The sequence below is a fragment of the Thunnus thynnus genome, chromosome 24 (genome assembly GCF_963924715.1).
Source record: "Thunnus thynnus chromosome 24, fThuThy2.1, whole genome shotgun sequence".
Taxonomy (NCBI): domain Eukaryota; kingdom Metazoa; phylum Chordata; class Actinopteri; order Scombriformes; family Scombridae; genus Thunnus; species Thunnus thynnus.
This window is the reverse complement of record NC_089540.1, coordinates 7,704,829-7,729,856: the sequence shown is the minus strand read 5'-3', so window position 1 is coordinate 7,729,856 and position 25,028 is coordinate 7,704,829. Positions and strand designations below refer to the sequence as shown.

The 25,028-nt window shown below is 38.4% G+C and overlaps 1 protein-coding gene across 3 annotated transcripts in view; it reads right to left on the bottom strand.

Moving 5' to 3' along the window:
- LOC137176834 (interleukin-1 receptor accessory protein-like 1) overlaps window positions 1-25,028 on the bottom strand; it is a 301,386-nt gene that overhangs the window by 247,896 nt on the left and 28,462 nt on the right. The window contains exon 1 of one of the 3 annotated variants that reach the window (XM_067582798.1): window positions 2,246-2,726. The exons of the other annotated variants lie outside the window; for them this stretch is intronic. The gene's annotated coding sequence lies outside the window, so the exon portion shown is untranslated. Of the gene's footprint in view, window positions 1-2,245; window positions 2,727-25,028 lie in introns of those variants that run through there. 3 annotated transcript variants of the gene reach the window in all.

The window sequence follows — 25,028 nt, the reverse complement described above, 5'->3', positions numbered from 1 at the left end:
ATTTCCCCCTGAATCTTATTAATGTAATTTAATAGCCATGATTGAGGTGCCCCCTCTCAACTTCCTCTTCAACATTCTTCCTAACAAATCCTCATCAGTTGCTCCAATCACTCCTCACACAGAGCCAATATCGCACAGCAAGACAACCCCTTTTTCTCACCACATTAATGAACTCTTTCATTTGAAAGCCTTTGACTGTCCGCCCCTTGATTGCAAAGCCAAGGCCAATAGGCCTTGGTGACAGCTCCTTGAAAATTAAAAGTATCAATCAAGACAGGAGGGGAAAAAAGCTTGTGATGTCTTCAGATCCTTCTTTCTATGAGAGAGGAAGCTTTGTAAGCTGAACGGGGTCAAGTGTTATTTGCAAATGCTTGTCATGGTTTGTTTTAGCTGACTTTGGTGCAAGACAGGCAGAATTTGAATCATAAAAAAGGACAATAAGATGAAATGTCATTTGTTAGGGGCAAAAGCACAAAGTTGATCATTTTGCGACTGCCAATGTTATTTTATGAAACAGCATGATGTTGTAAACACTACAAATAACAAGTCAATGTACTGAATACTTAATAGACACTGCAAGCAAATATTATAAAGCGCAAGTGTGAAAATTCAACAACATGGTTTATAAGGAAAAGGAAGCTGTAACTGTTGAAGTGTTTTCAAGTATTCAAAATGTTGGTTGAAATAAACCCGCCATTGAAAGAACGCCTTCATTAGTGCATTAACATGCCATTTAAACCTACAGTTGGTTCATCAGGGAGCAGAGGAGGAATTCAATGCCACTGGGTAAACTTGACCAGCATAAAAAAAAGTGCCAGTGCTGGATGACATAATCTCTGTCTAAATCAATTTCTGTGTGAGAGCACTCGACTCAGCTCAATATGTAGCTGCAGGGCTTCCGTTAAGTGGCCACTGCCACTTACCTATTAATTCATGTGCTGCTGGTCGCTCCTGTGGCAAAGCTTAACCCCAGATGTTGGGGGATGAATAAAGACGTTATTAAAATAACATCATAAAACCGAGAAGATATCACCTATAGCACAACGTGTCAAGAAGAAATTGAAGTGGAAAGATTTAGAGCAGAGCATGATGCAAGCAGATTTTTGGAGCAGTGGAAATGGGAGCAAATGTTACTGTGAACAAAATTAGAAAAGATGTGATTAATGAGGTGTTGGCTGAATGTGAGGCTCACACTGACTGTAGGCCTTGGCCTTAGATGAGGTTATGTTAGCAATACAAAGAGACATTTACAAAGAGACATGAGAGAAGAAGAATCTCTGCAGCAGTTGGAACATGATAAAATGGTGAGATGCAACTTGCAAGGCTACTGTACCTTCTGTATCATCTGTAGTGGATGAGGAGGGAAAAAGGATGGGGGCTTTTTTCCTCTTTTTCTAAGCCAGCATCTGCTCCAACTTTACATCAGTATTACTTCATGATTCCCAAATATGTTTAACTGGCAAACCCCAGTCTGGTCAGAGCCAGAGTGGAGCTCCAACATCCATCTGGACAATCATAAGCCATCATCCATCCAAGCAGGGGGAGAGGAGAGGAAATACTAGCAAATACTGAGAGAGGCACAGAGAGAGCTGACTCGCCAAGCAATCACTCAGCAGAAATAATTTGAAATAACTAAGCCCGGATTCTTCTCGCCTCCCTCCACACACACACACACGCGCGCTTTATGTGTGCATGAGCATACACCCACTGATACACTCGAGCAGCCCGCGCACATAGACACACATTAGACACACACACACATTGCTGACGCACCGGGGCGATATGCAAATGCGCACTGTCTTACACAATTAACGTCGAGGAAAAGATGAGTAAAATTAACAGTTCGTATTGATTGACACACTAATCGCTCTGCTTGGATAATTGGGTTTTAGTAAAGAATACAGAAGACTTCAGCAGTCCACTTCCCTGTCATACTGCAGCCGTGAACAGTTCCACTGAGGCTCCGTCCGCAACTACAGCAAAAGGAGCGACTGGGATTCATGCGTAACGGAGGGAAAACATATTCGCTCCAAATGCGCATTTAAGTGCCGCATATTCGGAGACCATGGTTTTGTTTGGTAAAGCGCACCGATAAGCGGTGCAAATCTATTCCTATGAAATGTCAATGTCATCCAAATTTATCGAGGATTCCAGCAAACTGGTTTAAGCACATCCACAGAAGGCAGCATGAGCATCTAACCAACTTTGGAAGCGTAAAGAAGAAAAAAAAATACATCGAACTTACCCACAAACAGTTTCCAAATGATAGCGTACACTCAGCTGTCAGTTCTGATAACCCCACACCATCACGGTGTATCAGAATCTGTTCTGGTCTACAGATTGAAGCAGCAGCGTGTTATAAACAAGGAATCCAAACTGTGAAATAGTCCAGTTCCCCCCCCAAAAAAACATGCCGCGTCGGTCCCAAAATTACATATTGCCAGCTTGGACTGGCGCAAATCAGAGCGAAAAAAAATAACAACACAAAAAACACCTGCAACCGGTCACTTTCAAACAGCAGGGAAGAAAAAAATGAAGAAAATCATGAGAGTGATTAGGGGAATGGTCGACAGAATCAATGAAGGGCAATATCAGAGGAGGCAATTAGTCTGATTATCCTATTAAATCAGTTGCTCAGCCGCTCACAGGCGCACAGCCCCGGCAGGTGAGCACCGCTTTAAGCAGGACTACACGAGCGCAAATTTCCAAAGTGATGTGCAGAAAAAGACACATCGGATGCCGTCTCTCTCTCTCTCTCTCTCTCCTCTCCTCTCTCTCTCTCTCTCTGAGTGCTGCTGTGTCAACGCGAGATGAGTCAAGCGCACCCGAGTTAACCAAGATGAGACAGGACATGAGGGGATTTGGCTTCATAATAAAAGCTAATCGTCTGTCACGTCAGTGAGGGTGCATCACTCATCAAAATGCTCTTGAAAAGATTTTATTAAACTATGAAATGAATCTGTGCCTGTGAAGTGTATTAATTTCATGTTCAACTTGAACTAATTTCTTGTTTATTCTTTGACATCTCGGGCTGTTCTCAACATGCATGTTTAATGGATGCTTTTATTTTAAAGAAGCCGCCATACGCGTTATTTCCTTATTCTGCCTCACTTGACAGTGGTACCAGTGTGAACGCACCCAGTTAGACCTGCGTGCCTCTGGAAGATATCAGACAGTGCCCTGTATAAGTATTAAAACTCCGTTCAGGCGCACATGAGAAAAATCATAATCCTACGCGCCTGTTTTGAGAAACAACTTTGCAATTAGTGGAGAGCTCAGTGTTGCTCTGTCCACCACAGAAACCAGGGGCCGATGGGCAATGCAGTGCAGCTTAAGTTTGAGGATGACGCACTGCCGCCCAATGGAAATAACTGAAAAGGTCACTGTAAAAATACACCTCTTTACAAGACACTTTGAGTCTAAGAATCTAATTATTGCATAAAAGAAGTGGAATATTTGGCAGTAGACATATAATAGTATCACAGTAAATCCATAAGCTTTATATCATAAATGTAAAAACAGAATTACACTTTTTGTGATCATGAAACAATAAAAACTTCACAACCACAGGATTGCAATAATTACTGTGATCCTATTTTGAGTGATTTTCACTGCAGAGCTGAATTTGAAAACTGAGTGATCATGAAGAATCAAAGCTTGTTACATCCAGACCACAAAATTCAATTAATTCATTAGTTTGTATCACATTTCACTAATCAAGTGAAAACCTTATTCTTCCTTGTTTCAATATATCTGTTGTAGAAAGTTGCTGAAACTAAATAAAAATTGATTTGGAAACAAGAGAAATTACCCAGTTTGCCAACAATTTTAAGACTAATATGAGAACAGATTTGTAAAACTTGTTACTGCATAAACAAAACTAATCATGTTAAAGATCCTTACAGAAAGCCCACAATGTGTTTTATTAGAATTTAGAGAAACTATTACAAGACCAATATTGTGAATAATATGAAAGTACTAAAAGAAGGCAGGCCAACCGAATTCCATTTAATTACGTTCAGGAGCTATGTGTGACCGTGCACAAACCAGACTTCCATTAGCAACAGAAAATTGTCCAAATGCTGTGGTCCACAAAATTACCACAAAATTAGATATTTTTTTCCTTGTCTACTTCTGGTAGGCTTACGAAGGCAATCATGTTTCCATTACAGAAAAACAGGGATGCTCCAGCTGCACTGACAAATGGGTCTTTATTGAGCAATGTACTTTTTTAAATACTCAAAATAGGTCCTAGAGTGGGTTTAATTTAAATTAAAGTGCAGTATCCACAACTGACACCGGTACTCATTCCATTGTATTAGTATTTATCGCCACCTTTTTCCTGTTCAATATTAACAACAGAAGATAAATGTGACAAGTCCACTGAAAAGCCTGAAAGGATTTCAATTTGCCCAGTTCAGGTATTACCAGTATTTATGAGTAACCAAGGACTCACATCCAACAGGCAGGAGACAACCCCTGAATCACTAAAGATGATGAATGGACAGTGAGGTTGCCTTGCTTTCTTCCTGAATTGGAAAGGTGCGATACAGATTAAGGACTTGTAGGTAAGCGGGCCTGTTTGTCGGCCAGCCAGGCTGTAAAAAAAAAGGGACTCGTTTGATTTCCCCCTCACTGGGCTACCCCTGTCAAGACTTTGGCCTCTGGCACTGTGTTTCTGTGAGGCGAATTCTGATGAGGGGAGGGCTTTGAGGAGGAGAAAAACCACCCTCCTCGGACTGAAAATGTGCACTTGTGAGCTTTCTTTGTCATATACAGACCCTGGTGTGAATAGAGGTTCCTTAATGAGCAAAGAAGTGGACAAACACGGCATTGATTCCCCCCTTCTATTCGAGGTTGTCGTCCGCAAATGGCCTCAACTCAATCAACCGGTTAGTGTGCACCTTTGAGGACGACTGTCTAGTGAGGGTTGATTGTTTGCATTCTTGTTTCCCCTAGTTTGAGGATGTGATGGAGGTGAGTGACAGCCTAGAAGAACATAGGCATGGTCATAGACTCATGGATGTGATATAACATTCAAAATGTATATTTTTTATGTGCTGTAATGTAGAATCCTGTAACTCCTTTAGTGTGGTGTTTTGGAAAAGACAGCCCCTCTATGGGTTAATGACCTCATAAAGCCCTCTCATAACATATTGCCAAATTCAAAAACTCATCACTACTGAGCTCAAAACAAGGCTGTTTTCTAACATTCACAAAAGCTGACAATTTAGGAATATATTTCAACTTGACAACCACAGTATGAAACATTGTACCGATCCAATTAAAAATGACACATCTATTGATGTACTGTAGGAAAATGTCTTGTGTTCTTACAAAATGACTAGTTACATGAAAGTGAAACACAGGGGAACTTGTATTCATAAAAATTTAATCAAAAACAGTTTTGAAACTTGCAATGATTCACTTGAACGGTTTAAGGCTAAGTTTGTCTTGTGAGTGTGGGGTTGCAGCATCGTGTGGTAAAAACTGTATCTCATTGACTTTTACTTTAAGTAAAACCTTCGGAAAAACAAAAACATTTTCAGACTGATCTTGGACAAACTGCAGCTGGTACTTACATAAATGTGTTGTGTGTGTGTGTGTGTGTGATGGTGTTCTCCCTGGAGTGATGGAAAGATGGTGAGATGAGGAGAAATGTTCTTAAAGCATCTCATTTAATCTCTTAAATAAATAAATACATTCTCAAAACATCTGCAGTACTTAAGTAATCTTTGATCATATGTAACTATATGCTATATGCTGAAATACTGATAATTAACAAGGTTATAGAATCAAAATACACCTGCATACAATAGATTATTCCCCAATTCAGTTAAGCTGAGTCATATTCAAAGCCATTGCAAAATATCCAATTAACTCAGACACCTGTGACCGAAGTTAAAAGGATATTTATGATCTTTGTTGGTCTCTACCAGTGACTGGACAGAATTTAAAGGCACTCTGTGGAGTTTTCTTGTAAACAAACACATAATGTGTGTTTGCATTCCGTTTTTATCACCAAAACACATAGTGTGTATCCTTGAGGTCTAACAAACATGTTGAAAGTGTCTCTTTCCCTAAAACAAACAAAGCCAATTTTAAAAACTATTTTAAATTGTGTATCGTTTCCATCCATGCTTGCTGTCTTGCAGTCTTCCTCTTTCTCTACTTTTGTTAGCACTATAGTCAAGATTCAAGATTTAATTTATTGTCATTTTCTTGTGTATTTGCATACACAAAAAAACTAAATGCTGTTCCTCCCAGCCCACAGCAGTGCAACAACAACAGAAAGGATAAAGATATACTGTGTATCTAAAAATTCCCTTTAAAAAATGATAAAAACATATAAATCCCCAGAGAAAGAAAACCCCCAAAACAAAACAAAAACAGTTAGCAGCACAGTGCATTAAAGTGCATTTAGAGAGAAAAGTATATGTCTCAGTTTGATGTAGACAGCACTTGCATCTCAACAAGTGACCAGCACTGATGGGGAATTTATAATCCATTTTGCTGTCCAGAGAACACATGCACAAGCATCATTGTGTTCTTCAAAAAAAAAGGCGACCTACTCATAAGAAAACATTTGCTCCATAGCGCTACTAGTGGTCAAAAACTGTTCAGGGTGACTTTAACTCCTATCAAAAACTGTACGAACCCCTCACCTGCCCTGTTTTCAGATACAGTGGCCTATTTGACATAATTGTAACATCTTCACAGTTTCTGACTTAACAGCAAGATCTCACATGCTAAAGAAAGAAAACTTTTACAAAGACAGGTGCTGTTTCCAAAATTACTCCTTTGTTCACTCAGTAGTTTACTTTAAGGTTACTTATATTAAAAAAAAGACATTTTGGTAACTTATGAATCATCATAACAGTATTTTGCACCAGCTGTAGTGTTGCATAACTGTCATTTTTACATCTATCAAAGTCAAAGCCTTGCATTGTGGGAATTTGTGAGGGCACTGTAAGGCATGAACTACAAACTGAGAATCCAGACACAAATAAAATGGGGGAAAGTAAATACACAGCACTTGATTGCAAATAGATATTGGACACAGCTTAGGATTCTGCACATACCCCCTTGGTTCATTCTGTTCTCTTCCATATTCTTCCTATAACAGTACTGTTAGTTTGGTCCCGACTTCAAAAAATCTTATTACTTACATAAGAAATACAAACAACCCATCACTTTTTCCCATTTTTGCAGGACAAAAATGTGGCAGAAAGTGTGACAAGGTCTTTCCAGTTGCTGAAAACAAACTAGGAGTTGCAAAAAGTTTTTAAGTAGTGCTTGAGTCACTGGTTGTGATGAAGAATGCTGCTTGTTAAAATATCAACATTCCAACCAGGCATTGTTACAATACTCATACCAAAACTTATGTGGTATATAACTACAGCAAGGTAGTCAGTAAGAAACAACAAGGTGATTCAAGAAATTCATACATTTCCTGAACTTATTTTTACCCAATTTGACTTTTCAACAAGCCTTGTAAGGGTCATTTCAGATCTAATAATTTTCTGTGGTTGAATTAACTAAAGAGCAAATTGTAAAAGGCACAGCCATATGTCCCTGCCCTGCTTCCTCGGCTGCATATCTCAACCTCATTTGGACTAGGAGTGATAATCACACATCACTTTGTGAGATGGACTGTTTTCAGAGAAGGCTACAAATTTAATTGGGGTAATGAGGTCACAGGAGGAAGCCTCAAAGCTCTTCTCCAATTACTGCCTACCAAACATAGAGTACCAACAGCACTGAGCAGAAAACATTTCAACATGACAAAGTTATTATAGTGTACCACACAGATTAACAAAGCATGACCCTTCCTATTAAACCACGAATGCATGTTTTAATTTGTTCCAGTGCTTGAATAATGATACAGGATGCAGTGTGAGCAAAAAAGACGGTCATTTTCATGAGCACCTTTTATAGAGGATTTGAACTTGTACACACACGCTGCATTGTCACGATCCTCTAATTACAGGGTTGTAGGACTTGTAGGAAAAACACTTTTAAGTGAATAATTTCTGACAATAAGAGGACATAACCCCTCTTGCAGAGATGTTGTATGTGAATGTGTTTTTGGGGTGATGTCATCTTGCAGTCGATGCATAATTCACTGCTCATCTTCAATTCAGTTCAGCTCCCCAGAGAGGATTTAATGGGATACATCTTGACGTAAGTTTGAACGTGATAAATACACCATCCACAGCGCTCCTGCTGAGCTACGTGCTTTGGACATTCATGGGGAGCAATAGCACCATTTTCCACTTCTAAGATAACAATTTTAGCCATATCAAGAAGTTTTTATTTTTCAAGACCACCAAGCAAATATGTGTAAGCTATGGGTCAACAGATAGTTCTTTGATGTGACAGTCTAGTTCGCTTGCAGTCTGTTGCACACAGACCAGTTTGAAGTACTGTTGAGGCACCAAGCGGCGAGCGTATTCTGCCTCTATGTCATGTCTTTTACAGCATGCGAGGGAAAGCAACACGTCGGGTGTCGCAAAAGTCACAACAAACCCCTGCTGCGCCAAACAAAGAGGGACTGGACAATTTGCACATGATGGACATTGATTTCTGTGACAGTAGAAATCTGTGTGTCATGTAAGCTGTGGGAGTCCATTTATTTCATACTGTATGCTACATTTGACTGGGGAGTGAGGCGTTCACATGAACATTTTCTTCGTTTTGTTCAGGCATCTGCGGAGCTTGCTGACTATCAGAAAGGAAAATGCTGGTTTGGTTTGCCTCTGTTATGCCGGGCTGTGTTAGCAAACATCTCAAAAATAGAGATAAAGACACACATTCATTGGTCTACAATGAAATCCCAGCTGAGCCTTTTTTCCCCTCTAACAACATTATTTCCAGCCTTATGTAAGTAAGGAAAAGTCACTGAACTGACTACCTGCTTTCCTAAAATAAATACTTGCATTCTCTGGCAGAGGTAAGTCTAGTTGTAGGTATTTTTATAGCCCTCCTGGCCTACATCTGACAGCTCCAAATGGTAATTCGTGTCAAGGGGTCAGTATTCACTCTTAATGCGTTTTTACTCTTAAGCATGTCTGAATATCTCTTTCTTTCTGCCCAAACAAACTCAACAAAAAGGAGTAAATTTGTGGTTAAATGCCCCTGACCCATTTTGCACCAAAAAGCCAAATACCTGCAAATGTAGATCTCTGCCCTCTTTCAAGCAAACTGCAGACATTTTCATAAGGAGGGAGAATATGATCTGAACCAAAAACAGAAAAGCAATTTTATGGGTATACGGTACTAGATGTTGATAGCAGCAGTCACTCATGCATGGAAAGTCTAGCACAAGAAAATGAACCGATGACACATTTATATTCAGCTACTTCTTCACAGTTATGGACTTTCATGCTTTGCCCAAGTTGCAGACACTTGAATCCAATTTGGTTTTACTCCATACTACCAAAACTGTTCTCCAAACTCCAATGTGACTTCTGTTTACAAGCTGAGATACACTTTTAATTGGGCTGCATGAACCCAATGAATCCATCTATACAAATGGGAGGAAATTAGTATTTGGCATCATGGTTTAAACTAAAGAAAACAAACTGTAGCATTGGAAGACTCCTGCTGGGTCTCTAAACACTACCCATATCCCACCCACTTCAACCCCAGTCTCTAGATGATGGCATGAAAGGTCCACAAGCAGTTGAGAGAAGGCTGCTGCGCTTAGCTGGGAAATGATGAAAGCACTTTCTTTTACTGCGAGTGTTTGAAGCTCTCTCTACAGTTTTTTACTTTCTACAGAAGCGTACAAGCTTTAGAGTAAAGGGATGGAGTAAAGAGTGCAAGGAGGGTGTGCGACCCGGTAACCTTAAAAGACTTTATGATGGAAAGCGCGGTAAAGGACCGGCCCTTTGGTCAAAGTCCAACAGCTGAGCCAAGTGGGTTTTAACCACATGGTATATAACAAAATGTCAAAGTAAATGCACTAACTGGTTTATTTGGAACTATTATTATTATATTATTATTATTATCAGTGACCAATGATATCTTGTAACAACCATTCTTAAAAATATACACTAGCTAAAATACTTGTTAGGCTGGAACTGACAGAAGGAGGTAAAACGATATTATACAAATGTAACCCTTCCATAATATTAAATAATTAGCTTCAGTTGCATAGTCTTATTCATAACTTAATGACACTTTTTAGCCACATATAAATAGTGAAGGAAAATGCAATTCAAAGTGTTGGAAGTCAACATTTTGCAGTCATTTTCAATATAAATATTCTGTGTGATGTGTTGAAGAAAAAAGTATTTCAGCACCATCTATTTATGGATAAATTCATTTTCTGTCAGATATGTTGAAAACATAAATTCAGGCTCTGTATAGTCTCTCCAAAAAACAGATTTTCTTAATAAGTAGTTTCATATGAACAGAATTCATAGAACTTTGCAGCCTTCTAATCATATTTTGATGATGCAGCTTAGGAGGAAAATTAGGCCCTACATATAAATACACCGGGGAGGGAGGAATGAGCAGCAGGATATCTGAGGCAAGGATATGTGCTTAACATCCTTATTCAAAGAATACGTGCAGCTTGACGTGAGGTTTAATCCTGCACGGATGTAGCCGGGAGTGTAGCACAGATTTCTTGGCCCTGCAGAAGCAGTCTCTGTGGACACTTTCACATCTCTTTAAAAATCAAAAATAGGTTAACTATACATGACACAGGATGTGCACTCCCCAATAAAAGCCAATTAGTTACATATTATTTTACAATTTTTTAAATTCTTGCAAAGTCTATTATTTTATCATGTATAATTGCTGTGAGTTCATGAATAAAAACAGATGTAGCTAATAACATTAATGATGGCTCTGTTTCACCTATGTGTACCAGTGCCAGAACCGTGGTAATGTGGATACTGGATCACTAGCTGATTAGTTATGGTACGTGTGTGCTTCCCATGCTATGCCATGTTAAAATATTTAGCATGAGAAAGGTTCATTATTAAAAGGCAAATACCTCATATCACGATACAAACATCATGACATATGGTGCAGCCCTACTGCAAACTTGCCTTTTTTTGCTGCAATCAACATAACCTAAACATCAATATTAGCTTGGTTAAAGAAGTCTTAAACTATGGTAAGTTTTGCCATTAGGTTTTCCTCACTTTATTTTCCTATTTATTTACTACTTTAAAAGCAAAGAGTTGATACAGTAAAAGCCACAAAAAAGTTATGACCTTGGAATTACTCTTGAGATCTTATTTCATTTCTTAAAACATCTTGACGGTTGAACAGAAGCAATGTTGCAAGCCATCATGCATCAAAACTTTAAAGTCATGTTATCTTGATTAGACTTATGTAAGGTTAAAATTCTCAAGTCCTTCCGAGACAAGACAACAACACAAGAAATGTATAATTTTAAGACTGAATGAAGCCAAATGACTTAATTGAAGGACATGTTGTATATAATGGCTTCTGCTAAATGGGTCATGCGCTTCAAAGCCAACCTATTCTGGCATTTGTGTGTTTAATGGAATGTGAATGCACCAGGTCTGATGTATCCACAATGTCCTTCCCGCATGTTTCCCTGAAATATTGTTTAGGGGGTAATTGAGTGATATGAATAATAAGTAAATCCTTGTGAGCTCTGTTTGGCTTTGTAGTGGTAACCAGGCTATCCAGGCCTTGCACTTTGATTTATGAATGATGCATCAAGAGGTCCAATCAAGATATTCAGTACACTGAAACAAAAAGGCCCCCTGCCTTCATATGGACATCATGCTTCACTTAATTAATGGAAACAGACCCAGGTGGTCCACATGTGCTTGATGTCAATCCTTAGATCATATTTGAAATGGGCACCTCAGGATGAAACAAGAAATATTCATTAATGCTGACAAGGAAGGAATGAGCTGCAAGAGGAGTGCTGAATATGGATTCAAGTAAATTTTGGGGCACTATAGATGGGCAATGCTCCCAGCGACAAACAATAAAAACCCTATTGGTGCAGGATAAGAATAATGTGGGCATCTCATGTAACTAATAAATGACCATTCAACTGCTGTTTCCTGATATGCATCATGCCTCCCACACAGCTGACAGGAGTGCTTGATCTTACCACATCGCTTGCTTCTGCTCAGTGGGACTCAATATGGAGGAGTGCCACGCTTTCATCCAAGTGTGTGAGGTATAGGATTATCCAATTTAAGATATTATGCAGGGCATATATCACCCCAGTGAGACTGTCAAAGATGAGTAAGAGCCACCGGTTTGTGTTGGCATAAGTACAGGGAGTTTAGTACATTACTCCATCTATTTTGGGGAGGCCTTGCTGTAAATGTTTCGGCTCTAAAATGGCGTTAGAGATTCTTGTCCCACTGTACATCTCCAAAGCCAAAGTCCTTATAATACTGTATATATCAGCTGTCAGCTGTAGGCATTGTCAGTGATTCTTCTAAACTGGAAGGAAGGAAGCCAAGCTTATTTTTCCAAATACATTTGATCAGATGACTTATTTGGACTTGATAAATACAGGGAGAGCAGCCAGCCTGCTGAAAGAGTTTGATAATGGACTTACTGGGATTGTGAGGTAAGTCTTGAATTGAGTTGGCTTTAATTATCTTTGATTTAGAAGTAATCATGCAAACTGATCTATGTCAGTACGCTAACCCCAGTCTAACAAAGTAATGAAGTGAAACTCACTGAAAGAAGACAAGGAGCAAAATAGGTAGTTCATATTTGGAAGCCTCTTGCTGCTAACAGTAAATCATACAGTCTACTTATGGTTAGTTAGCTTAACAAGTTTAAAGGAGAAGGCTGTAAGGCTTACTGTTAACAAATCCCATGTAAAGACCAAAACCAACAATGTGTTAGTTTGTTTCTTAATACTTTTTTACATTTTTGACTTTGTGGCACTCAAGCCCGTTTGCCCCTATTGAAGATAAAACACTTAAAAAATGGGTCATAGATGTGTTGTTTTTGTGTTTAAAAATGCTGTTCTTTCCTAAAACTACTCAACAGGAGTAAAAAGTGTGAAGTAAGTTTGTTGGGGACTATTTTCAGCCGCATATTACTAATTTGAGTGAGTATTTACAGCAGCATGAGGGCGAATGTGGGACTGACAGAAAATAAACTATAGTGGCTGTGTTCATGGTAATGAACAAACATGTCATCCAGTGCACTGACGTGTTTTTTTAATAGCTTTTGGTCAATTCATTGTTTGGGAAAAATGTAGAATATTGCCAACTTTATCCTTTAAACTGGTCAGAGTTTATTGCTTCCCATCTTTGTCAGCGGATAACTTGTTATTCCTCGGCTCAGCAACCAATGAGCTTATTTTTGTGTCCAGAATACATTTGCGCTCCCATACTGTATGTCACATCACAATTTGATGCTTACCACCTGCAGGTGTAGCTGAAGCAGGTCTAGCAATGCTAGAAAGTCATTTTAATTAACATCACACAGAGCCACATTAGAAATAGGCAGTGGGGAAAAAAATACATGACCTTTGTATTTTTACAGACATTTGAGTTTTTGTACAGTCAGACTTTTTGGGAATGAGTAGCCATTCAAGTAATTGCATCTTATGCCTTTTCCACATTCGCTTCAGCACACAGCCTTCGTGTTAGCAGAGAGCAGGCACCACCATCTATTCAGAAAGCATTCCTACAACAATGAGTAAACCCACAACCTGTGTCGTGTCTTCATTAATTATAGCTTTTGCAATGAGCACATGTTAAAACATTATTCTAAAATTATGCTGCAAGGTTGAGCACAAAACACTCCCTCCTCTGAACTACAGGAATATGTTTTCTTTCTTTAATGGGGTCTTGCTTCATTTGGACCTTAAGCTCATACATTTCTAATGGTTGCTTTTTATGTTACTTGCAACATCTCGGCTAAAACAGAATGCATCTACCCAACCAAAGGCTTTTGAAAAGTTCTACAAACTACTTATAGGTAGTCTGAAGTCACTCAGGACTGGAATGGTGTTTTTACAACTGGATTTGAGGGAAAATATTTGATTTCAGGGTAAATATTGAATGCTATTTTTGAAGTTGTTACATTTTCTCTTTGTATTTCTATTTTATTCATTCATGGAGTGCAAGTGCATACAATCTATTCAAACTAAAGCAATTAATAATCACATGAGAAATAATTTTACTGAGATTGAGACAAAAAAAAGTCACAACATCCATTTTCAACTGCCTCTGAAAGGAAGTGGAATCATTTCCAACACAGAACTATTGTTTCAACCAGCTGCCCTTGAAATAGACAGATCGAGCCTTCAATAGTAGAACAAAGCTTTGTACCACAATTCCCAGGGCTATGATTACGGATAAGACTTCCCTCAGGCAATTCCGAGTGAAGGGCAGATGAGGAATAGAAACCAAGCATGTGGTCTAACTACCGTCCAACTAATTGGTTACAAAGCCAGATCCAAAAGAATGATTTCTTTGTGTACATATGGTAAGCCATATTCATACACAAATAGACTGATAGATTGACAGATAGAGTCTGCAGTGCTTGTGCCTATTCTCCATATCGAGAACGGCTCTATTCATCACTTCGTGGCAGCTCTTGGCAGAAAATGGCGATCAGTCTCTGATGGCATGTAACACAGCTTTGGAGAGCCATCACGCTAAAGGCCAGGTTTGTTTGAAGTTCGCTTTGCAATGCATCAGTGGCAATGACCTAGATTTCCTATCTCTCGTTCCTCCAAGAGTGCAGGGAGAGACAGCCTCGTTTCAGCCCTTTCCATCTTCTAACTATGTCAGCTCGCCTGTAAACATTTGGCACAGAGTCACATCACTGCGTCTCCCTGTTTCCCCGCAGACAACTCTCTTTTTCCTGGTGTCAACTCATGACTCCCCCCCCTGTGTTTGTCCCCTAGGATGGAGGTGGAAGGCTGAGCCACTAAGCTAAATAGAAGAGAGATATAGTACAGAATGATATATAACAAGCTAATCACGAAATGAATGCATGCATTTAACTCTCCTGCAAGTGTGAGGGCACGTCATCACTTTGAGAAAATAATTGTGATAATAAAGTAATGAATGGTATATGCATGTCTGTTTCTAAAGATTGTGCAAGGAAAAATTTAACTCCTACAAGAAGCATTTGGGGTAATATTGTAGAGATTTGGGTCAGTATGTTCCTGTTTTTTGAGTACCATCCCTCAACGCCCTGTGGGGATAGACTACACGAGTTCTGACCCATGAAACACAACACAGGTTAAACCCCAGGTGCACCCTATGCTCACCAACATGATCTCTCTGCTTGCCTGTCTGCCCGTCTTCCAGTCTTTCCCTCTACTCTTCCATCCATCTCCTTTTTAAGTGTGTTTGACCAGATAACAAACAAATTAAAAAATGAACAAATTGCAAAAAGAAACTAATGTAGCTGGAAGCTGGCCTTGTGCCTCTGAGGCACAATGTTTATTTTGATCCTATCTAAAAGTGGCCCCTAAAAAAGCAGCCAGCCATCTCTCCCTCCTTTCCTTGCATCCCTTCTTCCCCCCTCCTCTCTTCTTCCCACACACCCACACGGGACAGTCGTCAGTGCAGAATACACTAGAGTGAAGGCACAAGAACAACATTAGAAACTGCTCCAGCTCAACAGCAGACTCAACATGCCAGAAAGAGTGTGTGCCACGTCTTTAATTATGCATGCTGCACAGCATTACATTGCCCTGTCAGTCAGGGAAATTGCGCCTTCTTCACTATTTCTGCTCGAGCCTTTTGTTGGTTTCCTAGGTGACCGTGTAATCTGACATCATTAGACGCATGCAGTATGCTACCCAGAGTTGCAGGTGCCTCATTCCAAAATATCCACCCTACTCCTGTCTAATCCTGTCACACCAACTGCCACTACTACCTCTGACTGTGCGGTAATTTTTATTAGAAAACCGGTTTGAACAACTCTGTCAGACCTCAGGATGCCAGTGCAAAACAGAGTGTCTCAGGAGTGGAGCGAATCAATGTTCTTTCATGGAAAAATCAACCGCACACTGTAGACTTGTGTGTGGGTTTGAATTTTGGCTTGGGTCCTGGCTATTTAGCTCTCTCAGCTCTGCTTCTTAATATCCTCTGTGCGCAATTGCTGGTGTAAAAGTAAAAGAACACCGGAGCATGATGGATTGCTCAGCTTCCTCACAGCAAACGAAGAAGGACTAATAAAAAATTCTGTAAAGCAATACAGTCTGACTTACAGTCTGTACTGGTTCCTTACACTAAACACTAAACACTAGTCAACAGTGACTCAGTGGTTCTATTTATTTTTTTCTGTTTCGTGCTGTAAAGAAATTTCTCTGAAATCTGAGCCTGCAGCACATTTGGTTTAGATCAATTTTTCACGTCAACACCCCAGTCTCCCTGGGAATAACACTCATATTGGAAAATTCTGCAGCACACGATTCATCAAAAGCCAAAGTTGTATGCCTATGAAGAAAATTGCATAAGTAGAGTAATTTAAATGCACATTTCTATAAGTTTTTAATGTATCAGTTGCTCTAGGGTTTGGGTCATCACCACTACAATTAATTTGTCACCAGACTAGATAAAACTATGTGAGCACAGGAGGTTACCTACTTTAAAATAAATCTTTTAAATGCAGGTTTAGGAATTCTGTTTCAGCTAATATATGTCGCAACAGAGAGATGCATATTAATGATATGTAATGTGTATGAAATTCATTTTGGATCATCATTCTTACTGGTAAAGATCCAAAGTTAATCATGTTCAGGTGCTGAAGAAACTAGATCAGCGGTTCTCAAACTTTTTCACGTCAAGGACCACTAAACTGACACAAGTTAAACCAAAGGCCCCCATCTGATAAGATTTTGTCCCATGCAGGGTCCCCCATCTGATAAGATTTTTGCTTTTAGATGTTTTATTACAGAAAGTGTATAGTCATACATTCTGTCACTGTGTTACTTATGGATGGCATTATAGTGAAAATAATGTTATGGTTCTGTCCTGGTCTGTCTCTATGTCCCTCCACCAGTCCACCAGATGCCCTCATGCTTTTCTGCCTGTTTAAGACTGGTCTGAGTGGGAAGAAGGGCAGATAAGAGAGGTTGCAGACTGTATTTGAGGACCACTTGAGATACTGTTGCTTTCTACATTGACTCTCATTAGAACTAAGTGCTAAAGTGAACTGAAACACTAGTTATGTTATTCAGAGCTGCAGTTGTCTTTTAGTTTAAGTTGTTACATGTAGCCTAAATATGCAAACCACTCTGCTTGACAGACTGATTTATTCATGTTTTTGTCAACAGCAATATATGCTGTAGTTTATTTTGTTGTGTGTGCTCATTGTGACTTGTGCAGTTGTTTAAGTTGTGTTCAAGTGAGTTCTAGGATGGTTTGTGCATGGTTGTTTTGTGTTTTCTGGGTTTTTTTTGGTTTTCTGTTTGCTCTGTGTTGCCCTTCCATGTTACTGTGCTCCACACCTGCCCTGCATCACTCTCGTTGACCTTGCCCTGCTCCCTGTGTCTTCCCCAGCCAATCAGCTTGTGTCTTGCCCACTGTTTCTTGTTGTTTCAATAATTCAGTTTGTATTAAAGTCCTGGTTTTCAGTTCCATCTTGTTGGATCCTCTGCTCTGTTTGTTCTGCATCGATCAGTTCTGTTTAGCTTACTTATTTTAAATGTGTTAGTAACTAAAGATGTTGCTTCCTAAATTTTGCCTTTTTAAATAGGATGTATTGCTAATTATTTCTTCTTTCATTCTGCCGCTCTGCTGACACAGCAATGCTTTTTCCCTGTCTGTGTTTAACATGTTTGTCTTGCACATGCCTATATGTAAAAACTCAGTTATGTGTACAAATGGCCAAGAAATCTAGCTGGGGAAATCAGGTTGAATCATACAAGCATTTTCTGATCTTGTGGTTAAGATTTCGTTAAGTTTAGCCAACTAAACACACTTGGTTAAGGTTAGGGAAAGATCACTGTACTGGTTAAAAGAAATTAGTGTTGGTACAGTAGGTGTCAAGATGTAAACTACAGATTTTAGGTATTTGAAAAAAAAACCAATGCTGTAGTTTTTCGGGGTGAAGACATATCAAAATGACAATGAAACAAATAATCTTAAATTAATCTCTTAATCTTAAATAAAGATCATGTAAAATGATCTATTTGCTCCCATTCTGGACTGAAGTGGAGGTAACCAAAGTGACTTGATAGAGAAGTCGAAAACATTGCATTTAAAAAGGTTTTAGAAAAGCATTTTACATCTCTGTGACATTTTGGAATATATGGTTGGATTATAGTTTGGATATAACATCTATGTCATGTTCTTAAAATCTGACAAAAACCCACACTCCTCAAATGCATAACACTTAGAGTGTAAAATGAGCAATAAACAGAAGCAAGTGATGGAATCTCTCCTTTCACAAGCTTCAGTTAGTATCATCGTAAAAAGCTGGCACAATCCTGACCTTTTGCTTCCAAAGATGATTGTCAAGCTGAGGGAGAGATGAAACACTGCAAATGTTTTGAAGTGTTTACTATGCCCATGCCTTGTTTGGTAAAGCAGACCTTCAGCATTTGTGGGAGCGGTCTTTGATAAATGGAAAAAAAATATATGTGGGCGAAAAGGTGGTGATCGAAAAAAAAAAGTGTTTTGGAGTCAGTAATCCACAATTTTCAACGATCCAAATCTAAAAAAACAAACACAGCAAAGTAAAGCTCACTCAGAGTACATCTAAAACTGCAATGTGTAATAACTACTTTTTTTTATTAATACAATCTTATTCTATCCATCTGTACATATGGAGTGTGGTAAAACACTTACACACCACATTTACTGAGGTTAGAACAACATAAGAGTCTCTGAGAACTATCAGCATGTCTTCAAATATGTGACAGAAAAGTCCTTTTAAAAATTATACTCCTACAGTATTTATTATTGATGGATTTTCTCTGTCACTTGACTGTTATTATCAACACAAAATCCTCAAATGTAAAAAAAGAAGATAATTACATAAAAGGCCCAAACTGAGGCTTAGGTCTATGTCAGGCCTTTCATTTTTAATGGGTATCAGATTTTAGGACTATCCTATAGAAGATCAGACAGACACATTTTTATCTCGTCTTGATCATGACACATTTTTCTGTTGAAATATGCAGCCATGAACATCATCTGACTCTGGCACTTCATGCACAAACTCAGATGAAATATTTAACTGGGTGTCTCTGCAGAGTTTCCTTCCTGACTTAACAAGCTACATCACCACAGAGCACTTTTTCCTCTTGCACAATTTGTAATGACCACTTCAAAAGCAACAATGCTCAAGACTTCGCGAAATGTTCCAGCAAGCATTTCTGCACTAGAATTATTTCTCTTTATTTTTTAGAATGATTTCTCTTTGGTAACTGTTGACATTTTGGCAGCTGTGGGGTGTAGCTATCAGCAGTGCAGAGTGTACAGCTGCATTAGACCCTCAGGCCTGTGGACCCTCTGATACCACCTATATCCTTTGAAACGTAAAAGCACTGGTGGATGAGTGCTAGAGTTCTTGCAGTGAAGGACACTTAGATTTGATTCCTGTCAACATAACAGTCCCTTCAATCTTCACTATATCAGATCAGAATAACAGGCTTGTGCAATCTATTTTGTGTGTCACAGGGAAAGAACAAACCAGCAAGAACCAACAATATCAAAAAAAAAAACAAGCGTTTTAAAAATGACACTTGAATTATTGACTCTGACAATCACATCTTTTTTTTCTTTTTTCAGAAGTAATATTTCCCACAGACCTATATTGCACTACCTGGTATACAACCTTACAGTCGGACAAGAATGTAGATACAGGTGGATTTCCGTTCAACAACAAAGGGTTTTTAGGGTTTTTTTTGGTTCAGTCCCAAATTTGGTATGACTATGGTATGGTTAAGGTTAGGGAAACATCATGCTTATGGTATATAAACTATGTTTTGGTTTAGGCAGAAAAAACGCTATGGATATAGGTCTCCTCCATGAAGTCAGATGCACACATGCACCACATGGTCATTCAGCACTCTGACCTCCAAACCATACTTTCTGCTTCACTACATTAAAGACACATTACTTCCTGCAGTGGCACTGAACATTGGCATATGATGTTTTTGTGCAGTGCAGAATTGTCCAATATTGACATAATTCCGGGGATACTTGGTTGGTATATTATGTTCAAAGCTCAAAGGTATATTTAATACACATTTAGTGTATACAAGGTCATCTTAGAATACTTAAAGCAATGTTGTGTAGCTTTTGAAAGAATAAATAAATTATTCCTCTTATAAATGAGTAGCTGAATTCATAAGCAATAAAAACATACCCTTGCTCAATTCAGTCACTCTGTATGACTGGTAGCTTATTGCAGCTCATGTAAGCTAACGTTAGCAAACTTTAGATACACTACATACTGCTGGCAATATGAAGTCCACTTACTGAATTCATGACTCCTATACTTTTGTTACCATTACAACATGTTTCAGTATTTACCATTACCTTGTAACTCACTTGTGGCCTCAGTTGCTACTGTTCAGCTAAATTACATTAATTATATCCGTTTCGCATGTTACAGTAAGTCACACTTGATGTATTTTTATATTAGGTTATAATAAAGTTAAACTGTATATTTTGATTTTGATTGATTGATTCTAAAGTAATACATTTAATGAATTTAACTGCCCTAAATTGGTAATTATCACCTCCAATTTTTTTTTGTAACCAACTTAATTTATTAAAACCTAATGAGCAGAATGGCATGATATTTGCTATGCACATAAAAACTCCCAAGAGGAAGAAGCCTGTTCATTTTTTATGCCTCTATGACATTTCATCAGCACCATCATCAAGTCAAATTACCTCTATATACTGTAGCTTTTCAGTCTTTTACCCACTATAATTAACTAAAGTGATAAGGGGTCTTGGCCAAAGTCTGCATTCTGTTGGGTCCTGTCTAAACAAAAGGATCACCCCACATCACCGAGTTGCATAGCGTCATGTCATTTTTAATGTCATGTTTTTGTTTAATTGTACAAAATAAAAAGAGGAATTAGGTTAAACACATTTTTTCAGTAGACACACAGTACTGAATTGGAATTGAAGCTGGACTGGTGGAAAAAAAAACTGTTGCTGCAATCCATCAAAATTGATTTTTCTACTCCTAAAATTGAATACACGTAAATGCCCTCTGCTTTTTAAATGAAGCAGAATAATGTCTTAATGAATCCTGAGTGTGTGTGTCGGTTGAATGACATGCAACAGACAGTGGTCAAAAATGCTTCAGTCTGCTTAAATCACATGATAGACGGGATTAGCACTTTGTTGCCAAGGAGACAGGCAAAATCAATACTCCATGAGCAGAAACTGACTGCATTTCATACAGTAGTTGAAGCCAGGTTTAATATACCGTACATGAACTCTACGCCACAGCTGAGAAATGTCTTTGTTATTGATATCTTGACATCTTGGTTGCTACATTCTCACAATATGTTTGCAGCATTTGGGAATTAACTCATTGGATCTGGTGTTTCATTGCAACTTACACTTTGTCTCCTTTGCTTCAACACATTACACACAAGAGAATCGGCTGAAAATAGTGAATTTCTGCTTGCAACAGTACTGCAGCTACTTGTGCCACATGTGCAGTAGTTGTTCTACCTTTCTGTGTGCAATCACGCAACACAAATTCTGTATAATATTTATAATACAGTGGAACAAAGCTTCAATTCTTTGGCACAGGCTGCAAGTCTGAATGAAACATGGGCAATGGGCCACTGACTAAAAAGAACTGAATAAGTCTCGTGTTGACAATTCAGTAATGTGATGAGTAAAAGACAGCCTCATAGAATTTCTGCAAGCAAGACACTTTTAAGCTATTAATGCAGGTTGTAATGAACTATCTTTCTCAAAATAGCATCTGAAATGTTATTAAGTTCAATGAAAATTGATCAAATGCAAATTACTCCACATTCCTGGAAACCCTTCGGAGAGTCAGTTTTGGTTGAGGGCCAAGTTAGGCCCACGGATCCTACTTTCAGCAGAATCTTGGATAGAGCTTTCTGGAGCTTTTGTTATCTTTATTGTCATTTTGCTGACACAATTCCCAACTCAGCACAGGTACACAGATATGGTGCCGGATTTGCGGATAGCAAAGACTCCTTACAAAGCAATACCAGCTGCAGAGAGTGCACAGGGGGACGCCTCTCTAATGATTTAGTATTGGAAACTTTTTTTTCAAACCTATTTTGAAGGAATTCAATTAAAATTTTAATTCAAACCATTAAACCTATTTTATTCCCTGCAGGGCAATATTCATGTCAGGTATAACATATGCTGTAAAACACAATCTAATACATAAACACACAGGACTAAAAGCAATAACATTATTTTATAGAGAGCGTTACTTATTTTTGAAGGGTGTGCATGTCCATCAGCCTCACAAACACACCCACACTCACTCTGCATGTGTTTACCTCTGGACTGAAACAGGCTTTCAATGGATGAAATAAAGAAGATGAAAATGAACAAACTCCCAACAGTTGTGCCTCTCGTGTGGATTATAATGAGAACAATTAGTTTAAAATTGTTTTGCTATTTAAAGTCTGGTCTCAGTAAAACATTTCTGCATAATTAAATGACTACAACTCCTGAGACATTCTGATATTTAACCATATCATGCATTGTCTTCTTTATATACATAATAAGTATTTTCATATTACAACTAAAGAACAGGTCCACGCTGAAAAAATGATTATTATTTTCTATACTGAAGTAGTTGATTTAACAAGCATCAGAAAACAGAAAGTTTTCCAGTTCTCATTGAGTTATGGTTAACTATTTGTCTGAATCTCAATATGTGGAGGTGTTTTCTATTCGCTCATTTGCTGAAAACGGAGAGAGGCAGCCAAAAATAAAGCTTTTGGAGGACTTGAAAGGAAGGAAGGAGACAGCGGCACCAGTCTGAGTGGTATGATTTATTGGACAAGTGGCATGGGTCTTTGAGCTAGATGATATATTAGACAATAGTTGAATGTGAGGTTTATTTCCAATAGGTCTAGCCTGAGATACAGACTGAAAGGACTCAGTTTTAAAGATGTTCTATGGGCACTGTGATGAAAAGTGAGTATGTGCACAGTATGTTTTTCTTTTACCGTCACCTCTCCAAACCAATTTGGAAGATGGTTTTCACGCCATCTGTTTCTGTGTTATTTGTTTACTTTTCATCTGTTAGCAAGATATATCTTTAAAAACAAACAGATTTAGATGTAATTTTTTTGAGATTAATGATGATAATCCAGATCTGGGACTTTCGCCAGTACATTTCTAAAAATATATAACTATTACCACATGCTTAGTCAACAACATCCAACAGCTGACATTTAAATTCTGCAGCTCAACAGTATTGTATTCATTGCATACGTATATTAATTAGAGAATTAAATCTGAAATGCAAACAATGAGAGTGCTGAGGTTTAAACTCCACCAGGTAGCCTCTAGGATTTAATGCTGAACCTCAATAAGAGCTCTCTGTTTTGTTTTTGTTTTGTTTTTTCCATGTGATACCTCAGGCACATCTAGTAGCTTTATAGTAAGAAAGGAGCCCCAAGGGAACTCTACATGGTGTAATTTGCATACTGCTTATTGCGGCATGGAGCCATGAGAGCAGTGTCTACCACTATGTTGTCTGACAAAGCTGCTGAGGTCCAATATCCAATCTGATCAACACAAATAAGCTCTTGTAGCAATAAGGGCTCCTGGCTGAAGAGATGCTAAAGTCTTTTCTATAAGGTATAGACACAATGTATGAAATTAAACTGTCAACAGTTTTCACAGGGACTATTTCTTCTGTAGAACATAGCTCAAATGGAAACTGTTGACAGTGTGTACAGTGGTACAACAGTAACAGGGAAATTGTTTCTGTAAAGAGATGTCACTGTTAACATTTTGAAGTGTAATTTTTCAACACTGTACACATGATAAAACTCATTTTTTGTATATGACTTGGGGTGGTTGCAGAAATCTCTGAGAAAGAGATCTCAAAACCCAAACAACCTGGACAAATAACAATGCGCTATACTGTACCTCTGGAGGAAATACGGATTTTTGTAATTTGGGTGGAGGCACACTCACAATAAAGCCTTAACGAGTCTTAATTTTCTGGTGAAATAAATTTAAACAGGATCAATCTGCAACAGCTGTTCATTGTTCACTTACGTAATATGAAATTAAACTATTATTTTTTTCCATTTTTTGAATAATTTCTTCATCCTAACGTTAATTAAGCTTTGATCATTTGTGTTAGAAATGGAAACTTTTAAAATAAGCTGTCAAAATAGAGAAGATATTTTAAAAGAAATATCTATATTTCTTGTCTAAAACACACACAAACACACACACACCCACACACACACGACTGGAGTGTAGAACCAATTATCGACAGTATTTCACAGTCCTTGATAAGTTGTGCGTGGAAAAAATACAGCTACAGGTGAAAACGCTTTGATACCGACTTCAAAGTGTGAAGCATGAGGATTTCCTCTGGCTCACACACTTTCTTCATGTCGTCTTTACAGCCGACCTAAAGACATTTACCCATGATCAACATCTGATGTCCCCTGTGATACAAGATGAGACCTTACATGGAAGATAAAACAGAGCAGGAGTGCATATCACTGAGAATATCAGAAGGGCTCCTGCTGTGAACTCATACTTACAAGCTACATTATTTCTTATTCTAAAAAGGACTGAGGCTTGGCTGCAGTTATGAAAAATGAAGAAACATAACAGCGGTAATCTTGCAGATTACCACTTTAATGTGGACTTCAGTAATACATATTAACCTTGTGAACTGTGTAAAACCAAAGTCTTAATGGATTTTATTACAGACTTCCAAATGCAGTTTAATTCACACTCCTTCATATTCTAATCAGCAGAAAAATCACAAGTCTATGCGGATGTTCCTGCTTATTAAAAACCTGTTTTCAGTGCAATTCAATTTGACCCTCACCCGCTAATAACAGCTACCTATTCTTCATAAAAATC